The sequence below is a fragment of the Gavialis gangeticus genome, unplaced genomic scaffold (assembly GCF_001723915.1).
Source record: "Gavialis gangeticus isolate Ggan-Ray unplaced genomic scaffold, GavGan_comp1, whole genome shotgun sequence".
NCBI classification, from domain to species: Eukaryota; Metazoa; Chordata; order Crocodylia; family Gavialidae; genus Gavialis; species Gavialis gangeticus.
The window spans coordinates 98,535,008-98,556,568 of record NW_017729022.1 but is presented as its reverse complement, the minus strand read 5'-3'; the positions used below and the strand labels follow the sequence as shown (position 1 = coordinate 98,556,568).

The 21,561-nt window shown below is 45.4% G+C and overlaps 1 long non-coding RNA gene across 1 annotated transcript in view; it reads left to right on the top strand.

Moving 5' to 3' along the window:
* The window catches only part of LOC109296311, a 79,702-nt gene that overhangs the window by 11,704 nt on the left and 46,437 nt on the right, over window positions 1–21,561 (top strand). Inside the window, exon 2 of the long non-coding RNA XR_002096952.1 lies at window positions 17,336–17,496. This is a non-coding gene — a long non-coding RNA (uncharacterized LOC109296311). The remainder of the gene's footprint in view (window positions 1–17,335; window positions 17,497–21,561) is intronic.

The following is a 21,561-nucleotide window of genomic DNA, read 5'->3' as shown; positions in this document are numbered from 1 at the left end:
TGGTCATAAAAGGCAACCAGGTTGGTCAGGCAGGACCTGCCTTTGATGAACCCATGCTGATTGCCCCTGAGCACGATCTCCCCTGCAGGCCCCCCACAGATGTGCTCCTTGATGATTCTCTTCAAGATCTTCCCGAGCATCAAGGTGAGGCTTACAGGCCTATAGTTACCTGGGTCCTCCCTCCTCCCTTTCTTGAAAATTGGGACCACATTAGCCAGTTTCCAATCCCCCGGCACCTGGCCAGATGACCATGAATGCTCATACAGCCGGGCTAAGGGCTCTGTGATGACCCCTGCCAGCTCCCTCAACACCCTTGGGTAGATTTGATTTGGATTTGGAGATCTGGCCACCAAATCTGGTCAAATTTCCACCAAATCAAATCAGGGACCGAAGCTTCACACAGCCCAATTTACAAGTACTATCCTGCAGTGGAGATAATTAGTTTACTTCATCCTAATAGAAATATACATACAGGGCACTTGTCCACAAAATCAGCATTTACCCACTAAAATTGTTCCTGGTTTAATTTTTCTCTCAGTTTAAGTCAGCTAAATAAGTAATGTGGATGTGATTTACCATGTAAGGGCTTATTATGCTATGACTAGTAAAAAGCGCTAGAAGGCACATCAGAACAATTTTACCCTCATGCCCTTTCAGTCCTACCTTACTGCCAGGCAGCACTTTAGGACAAAAAATGCCCAGCCACAGCACTTCTAGTGGTTGCTTTTCCTGGGTGCAAGTTGCATGGGGATCTTGGAGGGCTGGGGCATGAAATCTTCCATGTAAAGCTACCCCCAAGTATGCTCAAAGCACTTCCTCACCTCTGGCTCTGGGGCTCCAAAGGGCATCACCCTCTGCCCTAGCCTGGTGCCCCTCACTTTCCTTGGTTGCAAGTTGCAAGTTGCAAGGGGTACTGGGGCACTTTTGTGCCAAACCTTTTCGTGCAAAGCCCTGCAGGGCTCTCCAAGTGTACACAAGCATCTCCCAAGGCTGGGTGAAGCGGAGGGCACCGTTCAGGCAGCACACAGTTTCCATGGGGTGCTGGGTGCAGGGTACCCTTCTGGCTACCTGCAAGTATGATCAAAGCATTGCCTTACCCCTGGCTCTGCGGTCCCAAAGGGCATCACCCCCTGCCCTACCCCAGTGCCCCTCACTTTCCCTGGTTGCATGGAGTGCTCAGGTGCTTTGGGCGCCAAACCTTTCTGTGAAAAGTACCACATGTTTTGGTGTGAAATTTTCATGCACTTACCAGGCTGGCGCCAGACTGTCTGGGTTTTGTTTTTTTTACTTCAGAATGAGGTAGGTGGGGGAGGGGGCAAGGCTGGTTGGCCTCTTGAGTACTTATAGATTCATGGAGCAGTGACTAACTTGGGTGCGTACGCTGTAGACTTTTGAGGTGGGTGAGAGATGGCAACACACCAGAGGGACACTTGCTCCTGGGTGGCTCAACACCTTTTCCATAAAAGTGTAGCCTGCTGCTTACTGCTTATGTTGGGTGCAGTATCACTTTTCAGTGCAGGATGAGGCCGCTTTTTGTGACACTTGTAAGAGGACACCCTGACCTGTTCCACAATCAAATGGGATGTTTATGCATAGGTAAGTGAGAACAAACACTTACTTGGCTGTGCCCTGAGGAAGGGAGGCTTGCATTATCTTTCATGTAATTGGGATTTAATGGCTCTGAATGAAGTTGCTGGGTATCCAACAGCATCCTGCAGTAGCAGGGCAAGTTTTGAGGCTGAGGTGTGGGGGAGAGGAACTTCCTCACTACCCTTCCTGACCCCTCGGCTGCCTTTCTCCACCTCCCTCCCCCCACCCCACTCGCGTACAGGAGGGCTACCCCCACTTCAGGGCTGGAGTGACTGCATGGTGGTTTTACAATACAAAATCTTATGGTCTTAACTTCTCCCTCCCTTCTATTTCTAGCTCCCAAAAGCTATGCTTTATATTATGCTACTACCATCAGGCACAGCAGGCAGAAAAAAAAGAACACAAGCCTGAGAAAGTTGCCTGATGCCACTTCCATCTCCAGAAAAAAATGATGGCAATGTCACTGCCAGGGACCTATTTGATACTCTTGATATCCTTTTAGACTCCATATTAAAAAAGTCTATGGGAATTCACCATTAGCCTCTCTCTGCGTCACTGTAGACAAGTCCTTGTATTGTGTGAATACATCAGCAACTAAGCCTGCATTTTAAATAATCCCTTCATAATTTAAAAATTAGTATTTGTGTTTCATATATGAATATGCCAGTATTTACCAATGAATATATTTTTTCTCTCTTTTTTGCCCTGCTTCCAGCCTTCCCTCCATCTTCCTTCTCCTCCTGCTGATGGTACATGTAGTGCAGTGTGCAAAATTTAAAAATGTTCAGGCTGAGGCTGAGGCTGGCTGCCTGGCCAGCTTACTGTGATAAGTGGTAGCACAGCAGGGGTGAGGGATAGCAGCACTGCTAGGGGGAACACAGGGGTGGGGGTGCCCCCAACTCTGGGCATGAGCAGGATAAAAGTTGGGGGCTGGGTGGAATGAGGCTGAGGCTGGCTGGCTCTGAGAAGCAGCAGCACAGTGGGGAAAAGGACAGCCAGAAGTGAGGTGCATGCAAAAAGGTGGAATACTTTTATTAGAAATTTCATTTTTCATCACTCAAATAAGCAATAAAATAAACAGTAAAAATTTGCAAGATTAGCACCTGGCAACTGGTTGAATCAGTGCAGTGGAAGTAAGATAGACTTCAATGGATTTTTGTGGATTTACAAATGAACCCAAGCAGCACCTGGTGGTGTAATAGTTGCAAAGCATGGAAAATCATGTTTTTGGGCATAAGTCAGATCCATTGTGAGAGGGGAGGCCCCCCCAGCACATCCCAAAACCCCACCAGACGTGCCCCGGTCCTTACTGCAGGGGTGAAGAGGAAAGGCAGCTAGGGAGGGGTAGTGACACAGGCTCAGCAGTTCCAGAGCTGCCTGACCCTGTGAATCAGCAAGCTCTGGGGGCAAGACTCCAAAGAGGTGTGGGTTGGCTGCTCAAAAAGCAGCCAGAGATACAGCTGTAGAGCATCTTGTATAGGCACACCCACTGTGGTGCTGATTAGGCAGTTTGGTAGCTAATGGCTCAGGTAGATGCACCCACTGTGTATTTAAGCACTGTACTTGAACATTTCCCCATGTGTGGTTATGCAGCTATTTGCTCCATAATAATGATTGCTTCTTGGATAGTTTTTCACTCACAATGTATCAATCTAAAAACATACTTTATTTTTCACTGAAAATTTTAAGTAGATTGGAGATGCCATGAAAAACATTTGGATGTTGATTGTCAAACTCTGAAAAAAAAATCAGCATTTGGGGTTTTAGTTTTGGGACATGAAGACAGAAAGCTATTTTCTGACTGCATGGTTTTCAAGCAGCTCTAATCTTTATTCCTGTTTTCTAAGTGGAGTAGCAAAGGCACATAGAGTTACCGGGACTTGACCAAGATCATCTGTGGCAGATCCAAGAACCAAACTCAGGTTTTCTAACTCCCAATCCAGTGCCCTGTCTACTGTTTTCTAGTTCTTTTCTTCATACCCCTTTGACAAACAGCACTTAAAATTCAGTGTTTGCTCATAGTCGCAAGGCAATAGGATCTGAGATACTGCAAATTTGCCTTATACTTGGAATAGGACATTATTATTATTGTGGTATGGTATCTATTGATAAACACTGTTTCTAAACATTGGACCTTATGTCAGTACTCACCAGAAAGCATTATATTGACTATTGATATGGGATATATGAGAGTTTGAAGAATATCACTTATTTTATTAATTTCCCTCCTCTAATATCTAAAGAGGGCCTGCCTGATTCTTAGAAAGTGGAAAACAGTATATAGACACTTACATAAATAGATGATTTGAGATTAAAAAAAAAGAAAAAAAAAAAGAGGTAGTCTGGTCTAATTTGGAGACATTAGATACTTCACAATCTACGCAAATGCCAGACCTTTTCTGTCAGATGTATAGATTAGATGTCACCTTTTCTATTTTAGGAATACTTTGTATTGACAGGATCTATTTTTCCTTTGTCTCTTGCTCTAGATTCTGAACACCCGTAAGGCAGATTGTATGCATTGACATAATTTATTTCTGTGGCTTCCACTGCCTCATTTGAACTTGGGGTGATATAATTAGATTTTCAAAAATGTTTTGTCTGTTGTTATATAAGTTTTATAGGACATAAAACCCATCCAAGCAGGAAAAGAAAGATCTAAGAGTCTCCACTATATAGATGAGAATAATAAACTTGGATTGCAATTTTCAATTAGTTATTGATTAGAGAGCATATCCAGGAAGAAGACAGTGATTCAGGAAATTTAGGTAGTATTTCAAGATGCATTTTTGGTTTACTTGTCAACAAAATGTATTAGCTACTCAGTGCATTCTATCTGTGAAGGCAATATATATTTTTAATGCTTTTACTTAGGAAATATTGGCTGAAGATTCTCCTCCTCTTTCTTCTATCCCTCTGATAAGCATTATATGTATTTTCTCCAAGTTGCTATTTCCATCTGTCTATGAATTATTAGAAAAAGAAGCCTAGTAAAACTTCAGGTGTTGGCATCATGTTCAGCTGTCATGAACAGGTTTCATTAACAACTGCAAGGAGGAGTTTGACACTGGTCAGGTTTGTAGGAGACTAGAAAATATAACAAATTCAAAGTGCATTCAATGGATTAGTGTGTTTTGGTGGGAGTCAGGGCTGAAGAGTGCTCTTCCTGGCTCTGATACTATTATGAGATTACCTTGCACAAATCATTTAGATTATTTGCAGAAAGCCTAAGGAGATTAAGTTCCTACTTTTCTCTAATTTTTCAGTTGGAACTGGGTGCAAAAGTGCTTGATCTCCCAGCTTGCTATATTATCAAGTGCTCATAACAATACTAATCTCTTCCAGACAGGAGAATTGAAAACCTTCATTAAATAATATTTAAAAAAAAAAAAAAAATCAGTGGTATCTAAGGACGAAAGCTATACTTGTGCCAGGTATTCTTTGAAAAATATGGTTAAATCTGGATAATATTAATTGATTCAAAGTAAAATATAACACTCACATAAAAATGCTGGATAAATCTGGGAAGAAAAAAATATTAAAACACAAAACTAAGTTAGGGGAGCATTATTTAGAATGCAGCATTCAAAGGGAGAAGCATGGTAATCATGGATAAAAGCACATATTAATGTTCACAGTGAAGTGTCATTGGAAAAAAAGTATGCATGATTTTTTTGGATGTGTTCACTACAAGATCTCTTGCAAATCAAGGGAAGTAATGATTTTGCACCATAATTACAGAGCTAGCTGAAGTTCTGACCATTTCTCTAGCTTGTTTGAGTGCATTCTTCAACTGGATGAGGCACTGTTCATTTATTTCCCTGGAGTACAATCACACAATTCTCCCACCCTCAGACAAGGTCAAAAACTATGTAACCTTGGTGTCCTCAATTCTCCCCCTGCCCCCACCCCCCTTCAATTGGAGGGGATAGGTGGTTAGGCAGGAGTGCTGCAAGAGAGGTCTGCTGTGTGGGCCAGCCCCCCCACCCTCTAATCCTCTATAGAGTCAGGTTAGGATAGCTTAACTATTTACAGGTTTATTAATGTACAGATAATCACATTTACAGATTTATAAGAAAAGTATTGGCAAATATATTCGGTATTCAGTTCACTCTAACACTCTTAGGCTTTATAATCAAAGACTTAAGGGGCCACCACCTCAAGAGGGCGTGGGTCCCTATGCAGGTAAGCAGCAGTTAGGAACAGGTAAATACAACAAAGGCAGATTAACATAGGTATCACCAGGGAGGTTTAGACCAAAATAACAACAGTGAGTAAATACAGGAAAACATTAAATAGATAACATAACCTAGATCACACTAAAGGATAACACTATATAGATAACTATTTACAAAATATGAGGCGCAAGTCCTCCCTTTCCAGGTACCCACATGGCTGGATCCACTGGGCGTTCTCCTAGGGGCCCCAGCCCTGGTACCTGTTAGCGGGAACAGTGGGAGGGTTGTAGTGCCTTCACTGCCCCTAATGGGCTTCCGCCCCTGGTCACCGATTTCTCAGGCTCCCCCTCCCCCCCTCAGGGCTTCCTCTCCTGTGGGGAGCCATTTCCCAGGTACTCACAGATCTGGGAGCAGACCAGGAGGGGCCCCAGAGCTGTGGGTGCCTTGTTGGGGCCACCCAGGCCCTGCCTTTTGCCCATTGCTGGAGCTTGGGTTGCCTCTTGTGGGTCCCGAAACCCAGGCTTCGCTGGACCCCAGTCATGCCATGCTGGTGCCTCCTGGGTGCCTGGCCTCATGCCAGGGAGGTGGTTTGCAAACCCCAGTGGCCTGGCAGTGCTGCCAGGGTTTGGGATGCTGTGCACTGCCGTGTACATTGAGTGGAGCCTGAGGAGTGTTACCAGATTTGCCCATTACTTTGGGGGATGCTCATTTATTTGGGATACATTTCTAGGCTCTTGGTACCTCTATTAACGTTGTCACAGGGCGGGGACCCAGGAGCGGCCGTGATCTCTCCTGGCGCCCCCTATCATGCCAAGTTGCCTATTAAGCACCCTGTTATCTCGCCTGCCCTGTCTTTGCTGATCTAATATATTGTAAGGGAGGCTGCCCTTTTGTCCCCTTGGACACGGTGTGCTCGTTTATCCTGGTCCCTGCTCTGTATAGCTCGATCTCCATTGCACCCAGCCTTATGGGCTGTGCGTGGCTCCTACCTTCCCTTATACTACTCCCCAAGCCTCTCAGATGTCCCGGACGTTGTTGAGTCAGTTATTCGTGCCCGCCCTCTCCGGGGGCCTCTCAACGTGCGCCCGCCCTCTCCGGGGGCCCTTCCTGCACAACACTGCCCCACTGGGCCCTGCTTGTGCTCACGCCCGCACTGGGGCGTGTCTCCGTGATCATGCCCACCCTGGGGCTTTGCTCAATGGGGCTCAGGCAGCCTCAGCCTTACCTGGCCCCCCCCAGACCCCCTTTCTGGGTCCTATGCCCCACTGGGGCTTTCCAAAATAGGGCTCAGGCGGCCTTGGCTTTACCTGGCCCTCAGACCCCTTTTTTGGGTCCTGTGCCCCACTGGGGCTTTCCAAAATAGGGCTCAGGCGGCCTCGGCCTTACCTGGCCCCCAGACCCCCTTTCTGGGTCTTATGCCCCACTGGGGCTTCTTGCCTGCACCCCACTGGGGCCAGGGTCGGGACACCCCAAAACACAGTGCCTTCTTCAGTGCCAGGAACCCTCCCCCCCCACTACTGGGGAGCTCCCATGAGGCCTCCTCCAACCCCTACAGCCTCATCCAGTCCTCCGGTGTAACAATAACCAAAACCATAAGCCAATTGGCTGTAACACAAAACCCCCACTCAAACTCTAGCCTTCTGGCTTAAAATGTAAACCCTAAGCCCTCTGGCTCATCATTGTTTCCATCCCCGCCAGGGCTCCTCTGCCCAGTATCCTCACCCATGAGCTGCTCAGAGCATTGGACTTCCCAACTGTGCCTACTCCTAGCAGAGCTCTTTCTTTCACAGCTGCCAGAAGGGAACTATCCTCTTAGCCTCAGCCTAGGCTGTTTATATAGGCCAGGCCCTGCCCCCTTCCGGTCAGCTGACCTCTAGGGTTTCCCCGGCAACCCACACCTGTCCTTCTTTAGGAGCAGGGCACTTCAATGCCCTGCGACACATCTCCCCCTCCCAAGTTTGAGTCTTACTAGGAGCGGGGTGCAGAAGTGCCCTGCGACAAACGTGCTACTTGTGTTACTTTTGTTTCTATATGGAGCTGTATCTCTCCCTTCTGCAAGCCCTCACCCCCAATGGAGCTATCTTGCAGGACTCAGTTTCAGTGGGGCTGGATTCCTCCAGTCACCAAATCAGTCATATACACAAACACACACAGATTAACATGACACGCCTGACCGGGCCGGGTTGATCAGCATGGACAGGCTGACAACCTCATATGCCAAGAATCAGTTCATCAGAGCAACAATAAACTACACAAGCCCACAGTTAAACAGAATACCTCTGAATCCCGCTGGGTGTCCAGATGACACCCTCATAGGCCAGCATTCAGTTCATCAGGGCACGTCTGAGTCAAACTGGGTCAATCAGCCTGTATAAGCTGATCCCCTTATGTGTTTCAAACTCAGCATGTCCCAATCTTTTAGCCTCTTGATAAGTAGACCCCACAGTATTTTTGGGCTTCACAGGGATCTTTAGCTTAGGTAAAAGAAGCACTGCTGCAGAGCAAGTGGGGAAGGAGAAGTAGTGAAGGAAAAATATACCCCGTTACCACCAGTTTGACTATAAAAGTTATTTATTGCTAAGTATATAAAATATATAACGGCACTAGTAGTAATAGACATGCACAGGAAAAACAAACACAAACAATTACAGTATTACCCTGGTTTCACTAAGTATTTGGGGAAACTTAGCTCAAGCTTAACTAATACAGTTCAGGTTCAGAAATCTATGCTTAGAGAGGGAAGAGAAAAGGGAGAGAGCTGGGATCTCACCAGTCCAAGGCACTTGGGTTGCAAAGCTGATAGGTTAAAGTTCTCAGCACAGTCCTTGAACGGAGACTATCTGCCTCCTTCAGCCTCTCAAGAAGAAAGTAGGTGGTGTCAGCACACACACTGCTGCTTTTTACAGATTTTTATATCCTCTGTTCAGCTTCTTTCAAGCATTCTCAATAGTGTAAATCAAATTGTCTTTTCTATTGACTAGGCATTATCTGGTTGGAACATCTCAGGAAACTGATTGACACTCAGGAAATACATACTTAGGAGCCAGCTTGACATTCCTATGGATAGCAGATATACTGATGGGATATCTCCTGGTGTCTTCAGAAACGATAGATAGCTTGCAGCACCAGGGTTTTGGATTTTTACTTGTTGTGAACAAGCCTCAGCTTAGCATGACTTTTCCAGATCTTACTATAGTCTTTTACCAGGCTTAAGGCAATTATTGGAGTGTTCATAACCTTTGGGAGGGGAGGATTTCCACCAGTTGTCCCGGGAAAAGTATGACAGCACTTATGGTCAGGGCTCCAATGGGCTGGACGCTGTGATGAACACTTTACCATTGTTCAAATGTTGCCCATACCCCCGACTCAGTGTCTTGCTTCAGCATTCCCTAACCTGGCAACCGAGTTTTAGCCAATTAAGTTTAAATAGGCCTCCCATAGTGGGACCAGGGAATGTACAGCCCGAGATGCCTATTAAACTTTACTTCTGCTTAGAGGTGTGTGTGTGTTGGGGGGGGGAAAGACCTTTGTAAATCCAGATTAGAACTGGTCTGATAAATGCTGAGCTGGGTGTGTGGGTTGATTAGCGTTTGGAGCACAGATTCCCCATCATGCAGTGCTCCCCTGCTTCTCTGATCCCAGAATTCACTGCAGTCTCTGCTTCAGGCTTTCTGTTCTCCATCTCACATGTAAATGAATGGTCATCTGGTTCCATCTCGGATGCAAATGAGACCTAGGGCAGATGTTTCACTCTTGTCCTCCTTATCTGGAGGGTTTTAGGTGTGTCTCTCACTGCATCTTAATCAGTTTCTGTTTAGGTGTGTGTGGGGGTGGGGATTCTTTTTGAGTCAGACAGGCTGTGTCCTTGTGTCAGGGTTCCCCAAGAACATGGAGCTGAGAGGTAACAGCAGCTCTCCTCTGCTCCCAGGCTCCGTCCCTCCATGTGCTGCTTGCACACCTTCCTCCTTGGCCACCTGCCAAGGGTTACAGGCCTCTGTGCTGTCCTGTGCACCATGGGACTTGGCCACTTGCTGGAAAATGGGGCCTGAGCTGCCTCTCTGAACTGTGCACCATGATGGGTCTGAGCAGTCTCACACTGGGTCTCTGCACACCATACCTATGCGCTGTCCACAGCCCAAGCAATCACACATCGCTCCCAAGGCTGCTGCTTCAGCAGAGATTTCAGGGCCTATTGCCCGCTGGGGAAGAGCTCCCCAGCTTTTCTCTACTGCACTCTTCCAGTGTCCCTCGCCACATCTGCTGTGTGCTGGGCATGTAGTGCCTTTTAAGGCTTGCTGGACCTGCAGAATGCAGGCTCCAACCAGATCTGGGAGGCTCTTCACCCCCACTCTGGGTAAAGGGTGGGACTGGCCCCACCCAGCCCTTACCTGAGGGGTGGATGAGCTCCACCAATTAAAATGAAGATAATCCGAGCCCATTAGAGCAGGGCTGGAGGGGTAAGTCTGCCACAATTATAACACTATGGATTAATTTTGATTGCTGCCACAGGTCTCAGTAGGTTAAGGTACAGTGGTTCTTTCCTTTTGGAATCTGTGGCCAATGGCAAATGCAGGCACTAGAGAACCTTCTTAGAGCAAAATATAATTTAATCTTAACAGTAGGAGCAATGTATAACATAACCAGAAAGGCTGTGAAGGTAACAAGAAGTCTATGTGCATGTCTACCTTATTTCTAGGATTGTTCGCTCTGGGTAGGTCTAGCTATCCAGTCACCCCAAACTTTTGAGTCCACCTTGCTCCTTTTTCTCTGCAAACCCCATATCATCTAATTCTCATATGTCTTTTAAGACTAGTTAAACCAGTTTGGGCATCTCAGCAAGAAATGGGAGTAGCAGCATTAAAAACAATAGTCCTGTGTGTTTGCCGAAGACTCTTACATGGGTTATTGTCATCCTTTTGATGATCTTGCTATTGAATTAACTCCCTTTATACATTAAATGAACATTTGAAGAACAAGGTCACCTGCAATATTCACAAATTATTACAGAGCAGGCCCCCACATCATTCACAAGACCAAGTCACACTGTAACTGTAAAAGCTTTGCAATATAAATAAATCCAACTATATAACTATAATACTGTGCACAGGCTTGGTCACTTTTCTTCAAAAAAATTCCTACTGTAGATTTACACTCTTGTAACACAGCATAATATCCTCCCCTGAGACTGGTAAAGCTAAGAAAATTGAATATGAATGTTACTGAGACAGAAGGGACATACATCCTACTATAACATTTTACAGCTGCTCTTTTACCATCAGAACTTTAAGCAAAAAGATTCTCACTTGGATAACTTTGTCCTTTCCCATGAGAATAAACCTTCCCTAAAGCCCACACAGCCTGCTCAAGGGCTTTCTATGCCAGTCTTATATACCCAGTGTAAGGGTATACAGTCTTTTTGCAGCTGGTAGAGAGGCTGTGACTTGGGAAGAAAACTGAATATAGACTCATTTTTTGGTGCCATTTACTGTAGATGTTGAAAACTCTGCTGATGTGCTGCTCTGCCACATGTAATAAGGATATAGGAAAGTAAAGATATAGATACATTTGCACATATTTCACTAAACACCAGTGGTGGAATCCTGGTCCCATTAAATGGACCAAGGAATTTAAAAACAACAATTAACTTCAATGGAACCAGTCATCTTGGAAGCCTTTCTAGAATGCAAGGGTTGGAATAACATTCAGGAACAGTAAGGAAGCATGGAGCACAGTTACATAATGTACAGGAATGTGTTCATTATACTTAATGAAGATGAATTATATAGTCGATATGGTCGCTTCTTATGGAAAATATTCATAGTGACATTTCAATATTTATGGCAAAATAAAACACTACAATTTATTCATTGTTACTGCACTACTTCTCACTTAGCATTAATATACCAAGTGGGGGGTTCTAAACGCAGGAATATATGTCAGCCAAGAATAAGTTCAGAGCTGAGTGTAAAGCTTAGGATGTTTAATGTATCTTGATTTCCTTAAGTGGTTGGTAAAGAACTGGCAATGAATTCATTATTCTCCTTATGAATTGATTCCTATTTATAGCAAGCTATCAAAAATTATAATATAGAGATTGAACTCTCATATAATGGTTCTTTTACTAGAGGCTGCCATGAAAGGACCAGTGAGACTAGAACGAATTACAGTTAATGATAGACTTTCTCAGAGAATTAAACACTTTAATTGATTAGTCAGGTTGGGCATTTGTGAAGGGAAAAGTTATGTTAAAACCTACCTATTGTATTTTGACAGATTTATCTGTCTCAGGTAATTCAACGTTGGGAGTGGGGAGGAGGGCTTTAATTAGAGCAATTCTGAGAGCCGCTCTAATTAAAGTGCCCAGAACATCTCATGTATCAGAGTCTCCATGTTTAAAAATTGCAGCGGGGGCACTTTAACTAAAGCTCATTGAACAAGCTTTAGTTAAAGTGCCCCTGCCACCATTTTTAAGCTTGGGGACGCTGATACATAAGTCGTTGGAGCTGGCCGGAGCACAGTAATTACCATGATTAAGTACCACAATTAATTAAGTCTGATCCAACACACTGTAATTACAGTGCATCGATGCAGCCTCACTGCTCATGTATAGGTGCCCAAAGTTCTAACTTTTGTAGCTGTGTTTTTGAAGTTGAAAAAGGGATGCCAAGAAGAAGGATTTTTTGCTGTTGTTGCAATAATCAGGTTGTTAGAGAACTATATAAATATTCAGATTTAGTATCATCTTGGAATGAAATTCACACAGCATACAAGGTCCATGTACCAATTAAGTTATATTTTGAACGTCTAAGTAATATGCAGTAGGTCTATGTGACTAGGCAGCTATTCAATCCGGCTTTGGATCTGGCCACTTTGGATGCCAGGGATCTGATCTGGAGCTCCAGACCGGGTTTCTGTTTTGATCTGGCCGAAGTGGCTTTTTTGTCTGATGTGGATGAAACTCGCAGTGATGGTAGCCTCTGCTGAGAGCATGAAGCCTGCCAAATTTCAAGAAGATCAGTGCAGGGGTTTGGGAGGAACTGTACCCCAAATTCTTGAAAGCAAAACTCATGTCACATCTATGTGTTACAGCATAGGGGGCTGAAAACTGCAGGGATGGTGTCCCCTGTTCAGGCCACAAAGCCTGCCAAGTTTCAAGGAGATAAGTGCAGGGGTTTGGGGGAAACTGCACCTCTAGCTGCAGACAAGCAAAACTCGTGACATGGATGACACTGTGTATGTTAAGGCACAGCAGGGTGAAAGCTGCATGGGTGGTGGCCCCTGCTGTGGTCACAAAGCCTGCCAGCTGTCAAGGAGATAGGTGCAGGGGGGTTCTGGGCTTTATAGGTGTTAATTGTTGCCAAATAACTGGTTACATTAGCTAGTAACTGTGTATTGAGCTAGTCTCTGAGTGAATCATGATTGATTGGTAACTGGTAACACAGTAGCTTAGCAGCAAGGCGGGCAGTAGTTCCCGCCCAAGACAGAGGCAATCAGTTGCACAAGTACCCATGTCACAAGTTTTGCCTGTCAGCAGCTAGGGGTGCATGGCCACATAACCCAGAACCCCTGCACCTATCTCCTCAACAGCTGGCAGGCTTTGTGGCCTCAGCAGGGGCTGCCATCCCTGCAGCTTTCACCCTGCTGCACCTCAACACACAGTATCACCCATGTCATGAGTTTTACTTGTCTGCAGCTTGAGGTGCAGTTTCCCCCAAACCCCTGCACTTATCTACTTGAAATTTGGCAGGCTTTGTGGCCTCAGCAGGGGCCACCACCCCTGCAGTTTTCAGCCTGCTGTGCCTTAACACACACAGTGTCACCCCTGTCACGAGTTTTGCCTGTCAGCAGCTTGAGGTGCAGTTCCCACTGAACCCCTCCACCAGTCTTCTTGAAACTTGGCAGGCTTCATGCTCTCAGCAGAGACTACCACCCCGACAAATTTCATCCAAATCAGACAAAAAACAACAAAGTTATAGATATTTCATTGATTCCCCATTATACCCTATGGCCGGATCTCCAAAACAGCTCCAAAGCTTTTCCAAAGCACTTCGGGAAGCCTAATGAAGCCAGCACTTTGATCCAGACATGCTGCTTCAGACGCTGAAGTGTTCAAAACTTCTCTGGATCTGAAGCAGGGTCCAAAGCCTCGCACAGCCCTAATATGCAAGCCTCTTTGCTCCCTGGGTTGTGTTTAAATGAAGAGCTGGAACCACATCCATGTCTAACAATATGTAGCTCCACTGAAGTCAGTAGAACCACACAGACCTATTCCAGCTGAGTATCTTCCTCACATGCTTTTTAAATGCAAAAGTGGGTTAATGCTTCTTACATCTAATACAAAAATAAACAAAATACAAATGCAAAATACAAAAATGCATCAGAAAGCCTACATAATTTTCATCTAAAGGTTCAAGAAGACAAAATAAAGTATCTTTACATGCACCACTATGCTTCAGTTCCTCATCGTTAAAATGCAGATGATTCTCCCTTTCTCTTCCATGTATTGTTTACCATGTGTATTTGGAGCAGGGGTGTCCAAACTTTTTGAACGTGGGGATGGATCATGAACTTTTTATCACCCAGTGTGCCGGCGAGCCATATTCAAAGACCTCACAGGAAGTGGTATCACATCAGGAAGTGATGTCACATGACCTTTGACACCAATGAAATTGCAGGAAGTGACAATGAAATGGATCTGGAAATGTGGTTTAAAATCCAAAATAAAAACAATATAAAAGCAAGAATGAAATAATACCAAACACTTGACTAAAATAAACACTTTCGCTTCTACTCACTTCTCAATGAATGAAAGAAGCATAATGCAAGTTGACAGATCAAATGTGGAAAAGATATCAGCCAGAGTGGAAACTAATCAAAGCAACAAAATATGGGCATTTTTGAGAATAATCTTCAAGAAGATTTACTTTTATTGAATTAATAACTAGTTATGACTAAAGGTTACATAATAAAACCCTGGTTTTAAATGTTGACCATAATTTAAATAGCAACATTAGAAGGGCTTGTCAGCCTCATCCAGTCTTAAAATAAATTGCCCTTTTCTACACAGAGATTGATGGCAACATGAAACTTGACCACTAGGGAAGCCCATCCAAAGATAAAAAATATTTATTCCATCAAAACTGAAGTGAAGTAGACAAGCTGTTTCCAAACAGTTACATTTCTATTAGTTCCAAGAAGATCTTTCTTTACTAACGAAGAAGAACAAACAATTAAAACTGTTTGAGCCATTTATCCAGCAGGGGAAGGGGTATGCATCCCTGTTCTGCCATTTTGACAAGTCCCTTGTTGGATCACTAAAACCCTCTTCCTAGGGTACAGGTACAGCTTCCAGCAGGTGAGGAGCTGTGCTGGGGCCAGGCAGCTGGAAACTGCATTCATATTGCTGCCACAGCAGGGTGAGAAAGGACAGTGAGGGTAGAGGTGAAGGTGGGGGTGGGAAAGAGTGGCAGCCATAAGAATGCAGCTTCCAGCAGCCCGGCCCTAGCATAGGTCCCCACCAGCTGAAGGCTGCAGCCATAGAGAGGCTAGGGAATGGGAAGAAGTAGCAGCAGCAACAAACGTGCAGGTAGAAGTTACTCAGCCCTAGTGCAACTCCTTACTGCTTAGCCCCAGCATATGCATACACACAATCATAGGCAAAAACCTCAGAATCTGCAGGCCAGATCCAGTGGCTCTACAGGCCGGATGCAGCCTGTGGGCTTAAGTTGCTGGCCCCTGCTTCAGCATATTTGAATAACAGAGCATCTGAGGGGCAACACTTGAGCAGGAAATTAGAACAACACAGATACAGCAAGAGAGGGCTGATAGCACTGTCCTCTCAAGTGAGCATTTGTGTGAGTTTGTATCCTTTCTGCACTTCACTTGAACCCATTGCTCCACCTGAACCACCAAGGAGGTGGCTGAACGTACAGCACCTCCGGGCCAGGCTCCTCCTGCCTCCTGCCCAGCCCGGCTCCGGCAACCGTGCACCCTGCAGCCCTGGCCCGGCCCCGAGGCGCCCCCAGCTCTGCGCGGGGCCTTACCCGGTGCCTCCATCCACCACACACATGGGCAGGGTGCAGGCCATGCTGCAACACCCCCAGCCACGTGCCAGGGGCAAGGGGTGGAGCCAGAGGAGAAGTCGCAGTTGCTGTCCCCAGCTCGTCCAGTCAGGAGTGGCTGGGGCAGCCCCACACAGCCCTCAGGGCAGTGGCAGCGGGACCCGGCTCACATGATGAGCTTGGCCCCGCAGGCTCAGCAGCTCCCCTCCGCTTGCTGCTGTCCGGGGCCCACGGGCTGGCCCTGGCTGCCTCACCTCGCTGCTGCCCTGCTGCCGCTGCCGCCTCCACCGTGAAGCATGGAGCAGGCGCCAGGACTCCTTGCCTGTCTTGAGCGAGGGACCTCGGGCCAGAGAAAATGGCTTGGCGGGCCGCATGGTGGCCCGCGAGCCATATATTGGACAAGCCTGATTTAGAGTGCAATTTATCTGGAAAAGAAACTAACCCTTTTCATACATTTGTGCAGTGCCTAGAATGAAGTGCCTTTTTCTTCACAAGAGCTGTTAGGGTAGAAATGGACACTTTCAAATGAAGTGGATCTGTTTTGCTGGGGTGTCTTGGTGCAGGTGATCTGCTTCACTGGGTGAAACACACACAACCTGCTGTCTCACAGTTTCAATGGGTGGAAGAATAGGTGATGTGTTCTCTCAGGCCTTGAAGGGCCCATCACTACAATCCCCAGGAATTCCTGGGCAGAATTGGGCCCCTCAAGCCTTGGAAGTGCCTGCCCAACTTTCCCTGCTTACCAAAACATGTTGCTGTATTCATTTTATGGCATCACATATGATCCAGTGAGTTGCAGCATCATTCTAAATCAGAAGAAAAATTCTACTTTCCATAACTAGAAGTTTCCAACCCAATAATGAACTAGAATCACAACATCAGCAATACAGTGCTCTATTCTGCAGTGGAAAATTCTAGATTGCTATCTAATTATGGTTCTGCAGGACAGAGGAACATGATGCGCACCGTGTATGGTTAGATGGTACCAGGGATAATTGCATTGTTTCAATGAAAGAATAGATCTTGGACTTGGTGCCAGGCTTGTACAAGTGGATTTGGTAAAGCAGATTTTGTGGAATCATAGTAATGACTTTTCCCACAGCTCTTATGGGCTCAACAGCTGAATTGCTTCGGGGTGCTACTGTGAATGCCATTGATGGTATATGGGTACAAGAGAGATGCCCATTGCCTTGAATCTTAGGAACAGACACTTCATTTTAGAAATTCAATGGTAAAGTGAATGTTACTCAATTTTGTACAATTGTGTACACATCCTTACATATATTGATCTATACAAAAAAGGTGAGGATACGATTATAGGGTTTTAGCATGGGGGGGAAAGGAGAGGCCCAAACTCCTATAGTCTATTGGATGCTTCATATTGAAGGGTCAGATATGAAATAGGGAATGTGGGGGAGGGGGTTGACCACAGCATCAGCAGAACAACAGTTACAATCTGGAAGTTACTACCTGATTTTTCTGAGTAACATTGATCTTTCATTTCAGGTTCACCATTTAAAGGGTGAGATGGCTGTCATTCATGATGTGCATGAAAAGAAGTAGACGTCTGATCTTCAGGAACAGCTGAAAACAAACAGCAGTGGTGAGATAAAAGCTGAAACAAGAAGCTCCAACCTTTTTCAAATGGAAACAACACAAAAGAGCAGGTTTGTTTGCTTCTGCACTTACCAGAGACTCTGGTATTTCCTGTATTGCCCATTTCAGGCATTCAGAAACTGAAACAAGTTTTCTGTTTCTCCAAAATATAAGACTGATGTAGAAAGAATGTATTTTTCCAGAAATAATACACTTTTAGATTCCTTTTTCTTCTTTTCCTTTGCTTGCCAGTTTCTGAGCCTTTAGGATGCAATCACTTGAGAATTTCAAGTTTTACTCAGCAACCAGACAGGCTAGAAACTTCCTGTTTTTCTTAAATGAAAGCTGAGATTCTTAAGCAATTCCAGGAGCTGGAATAAAATATGCAGGAAGTGTGATAAAATCACAAGACCTGGCAACACCGTGTATGTGTGCTCAATAACTAAGTTGGGCTCTATTGTGTGATTTATGACCCCTGAAAGTAAGACCTTTGAAATATTTTCTGCTGATTTTCTTTTTGGAACATTGATTTTTTCAAAGGTATCTGAGTGGGTAAGTGCTTATGACACAGAAGGTAAGTACTAAGCAGAATTGCTTAAACAGAGTGAAATTTATGGCTGAGTACAGGACAATACCAAGATCTAGCTATTATGTCAGGTTTATATTAGGCGTGTCTACATGCACTCTTATGTGTGACTAAACTTAATGTTCATTTGCCTAATGTGCCTTAAGTTGATTTTGGCACGCATCTACATGTGCATGTGCTAAGGCACATTAACGTGGTGTGGGAACTGACTTGGAATGAAAGTTAGTCCAAAGTCAGTCAACATACACAGCGTTAATGCACCTTAGTGCATCTACATGGGTGTTAAGGCGCTTTAGCTATTCGTGCCTAAATTTGATACAGTATAACCTCATAAATCCGGATATAAACAATTGGGAATTATGAAAAACCCAGCACTTGGATAAAACTACACTCCATCAGGGAGTAGCAGTGCCCAGTCCCAGAGCAGTGGAGGGGGAAGCTTGCACGCACCGGCTCCTGCCACCATCTGCCATCCCATGCCGCCGCTCTGCATGTAGCTGCTGCTCTGGGACCAGCTGCTGTTATCCCTGCCCATCCCTCCCTCCCCCCAACCCCCAGCTCTGGGACTGGCCACCATTTAGGTCCAAAAATCCAGGATTTTCACATTTCTGGCAGGTGCTTGGTCCCGAGCATGCCAGATTCATTAGGTTATAGTGTACATTCTTTTGCAGGTATCATATTTAGGCATGAATAGCCTAAAATCACCATTTTTGAGGAACATAAAGGGCACACATGTGTAGACCCACGCCATTAATGCCCCTTAAATGGGCATGTGTAGACACGCCCACTGAGGATGTAAACAGTGCATAAGCAACTCTGAGGCAGAATTCATCCAGATGTTTCTATGAAATATCAACATTATTTACATATTAAAGAGGTAACTTCTTTATGATGTCATTGATATTTTACTATAAGAGCTGAACTTTATCTCAAATCAGTGGTGATGTGTAGGGAGTGCACAGGGGTGTACCCCCTGAGAGCACTGGTATAGCCCCTGAGTGGCTATGTTCAACGCTTACGTGAGGGGCAGGGGGGCAGGCAGAAGCACCAGTGTCCCCCTGCAAGCACCGGCTGGCGAGTGGAGCACCATTATGCTCCCAGAAGTGGCCGCAGCGATCGGCCAGAGCACAATTGACCACAGGGGATCCTCCCCAGGTCAGCGGGATTGGATGCGAGGGGACCCCCCAGGTCGCTGACTGGTCGCTGACTGGTCACTGAGGGAGCACAGGCTCCCTCTGACTAAGGCGGCACCTGTTGCCCATGTCTCAAATGCACGTGCAGTGTTCACCTAAGAACTTGGAGTTGTACATATGTTTTAAAGGCAGAATTTGCTTCTTAGATGGTCAAAATGGGATCCTCAAATAGTACTGCCAGTCTAAGGCATTCAAAAATCATAATTCAGACTTCCAAAGTTATTAGATTTACTAAAGAAAAATCACACTGTTTTTACTTGATTCTAGGATGAGGTGTTCCCCTCCTCCCCCCCATTTAACATGGGGGCAAAAGTCCCTTGTCTTAGAATCAAGTACAAAGGTGGTGGGGGAGCAGGCAGCTGCTGTAGCCTGGACTCTAATCCCTACCCCAGGATCAGAGCCGTAAGCACAGCTGCTGTATGTCCCCCCCCCCGCCCATCCCTGCCACCTCTTCACCTTGCTATGACCCTCCTTCAGCATCTTCTCCTCATTCTCCCTCCACCATGCAGCTTTGACTCCCTCTCTTGCCCCTCTCCTTCCCCCACTTACCCTTGCTCCATGCTGGCAGGATCCACGCATGCTGCAGCCTGAGATACTGAGCACAGCTCCAGCCCAGTCCTCTAGCAGTGGCATGCAGCCCTTACAGCTACTATGGGTATGATATGGGGCTGTGCTCCATGACCCAGGCAAGAATAGGGACAGAATCTGCCAACATAGAGCAGAGGCTGGGGGGAGGAGGAAACAGGAGCAGGGGGAAAGGGGATAAATTAAACATGATGTTCCAATAATTAGATTGTATACATGGAAAACTATTACAAATTTATACATTTTCCATGTATAGAATTATTATTAGAGGGTCATCTTAAATTTGGGGTCATCTTAGGTTCGAGTAAATGTGGTAATTAAAATAGATTTTTTTTCTCCTGGTTTCTGGTTAATTAGATTAATTCATTCCACATTTTTAAGCTTTTCTCTGCAACCATTATAGCTTGGAAATTCCTTTAAAAGTTATAGTTTCAGTTTCATAGTTGGTAGGGTCTGAAGGGACCCGAGCAGATCATCAAGTCTGACCCCTGAGAGTGTTGTTCAGTCTTCAAGTGCCAGTAGTAAGGATTTTAAGAACAAGACTACATTTCATAAGATATTATTTAAGAGTCTGCATTCATCATATGGCTGATGGAAAAGTAAGTGAAGCTGTTGCAGCAGTAGCTGAAAGTAATAAGGCAGAAACCAGGGCAACTTGCCACCTTAGAGACTAACTCATTCAGAGAATCATAATCTTTCATAGGTGACACCTTAATTCATGAGATGCTATCAGATGCTGTCACTTGTGAAAGTATGTCCTTCTCTGAATGAGTTAGTCTGTAAGGTGCCACCCCGCCATGCTTTCTGTCTGACTTCAGAGTGACACAGCTAAGTACTAGGGCTGTGTGAAGCTTCAGTCCCTAATTCGATTCAGAGGAGATTTGGCCTGATTTGGTGGCTGAATCTTTGAATATGAATTGAATCAGGAGACCCTTTAATCTCTCCAAATCGAATCAGAACCCTCCAAATTGATTCAGAGAGATTTGGAAAGATTCAGCGATTCAGACATAGACACAAATTTAAATGTTTTTTCTACATACCTCAGGGTACCGGAGGGCTTGTGAATGCTGTGATGCAAGGGCACATGAAGTGTCCCAAGGAGTGCAGGGGGCTCCCCAGTGTGTTCGGCAGCAGACCCAAAAATGGACCAGAAGCATTTCTGGTCTGCTCCTGGGTATGCTGGGGAGTGTGTTGGGGGGATCCCTGGTGCCCCAGCTTGGTGACTGGTGCCTCCTGGGCCTGGCGGGGGGGCACCTGGGGTTCCCCTTCAGCTGATCATTGAGCTGGAAGGGGTGGGGGAGGCGCTCCCTGGCAGACCTGGAAGTGGATTAGAAGTATTGGTTTGCTGCTGAGCATGCAGGGGCCCCCCTGTGCTCCTGTGGGATGCTCCATTCACCCCAGCATTGCAGCATTCATGAGCCGCATGGTATGTAGAAAAAACATTTAAAGCTGTGTCTATGGCCAAATCACTGATTCTCCAAACTGGCACTGAATCTTCAGATTCAGACTCAGCTGAATTGAATCAGGTACAGTGATCTGAATCAATGAATTGAACTACTGTCCCTGATTTGGGCTGAATCCAAATCTGAATTTCACACACCCCTACTAAATACCACTCTCCTCTGCAAGATATTGTTCACCTGACCCAGATCAGCCACCATTTGACCATAAAGGAAGAATCCAACAATTTATTAGACAGTCTAATATTCATTTTACTAAAACGCAGAGCAACGTAAATGTTTTGGGGGGGGGGGGGGGGTTTTTTTAGGCAG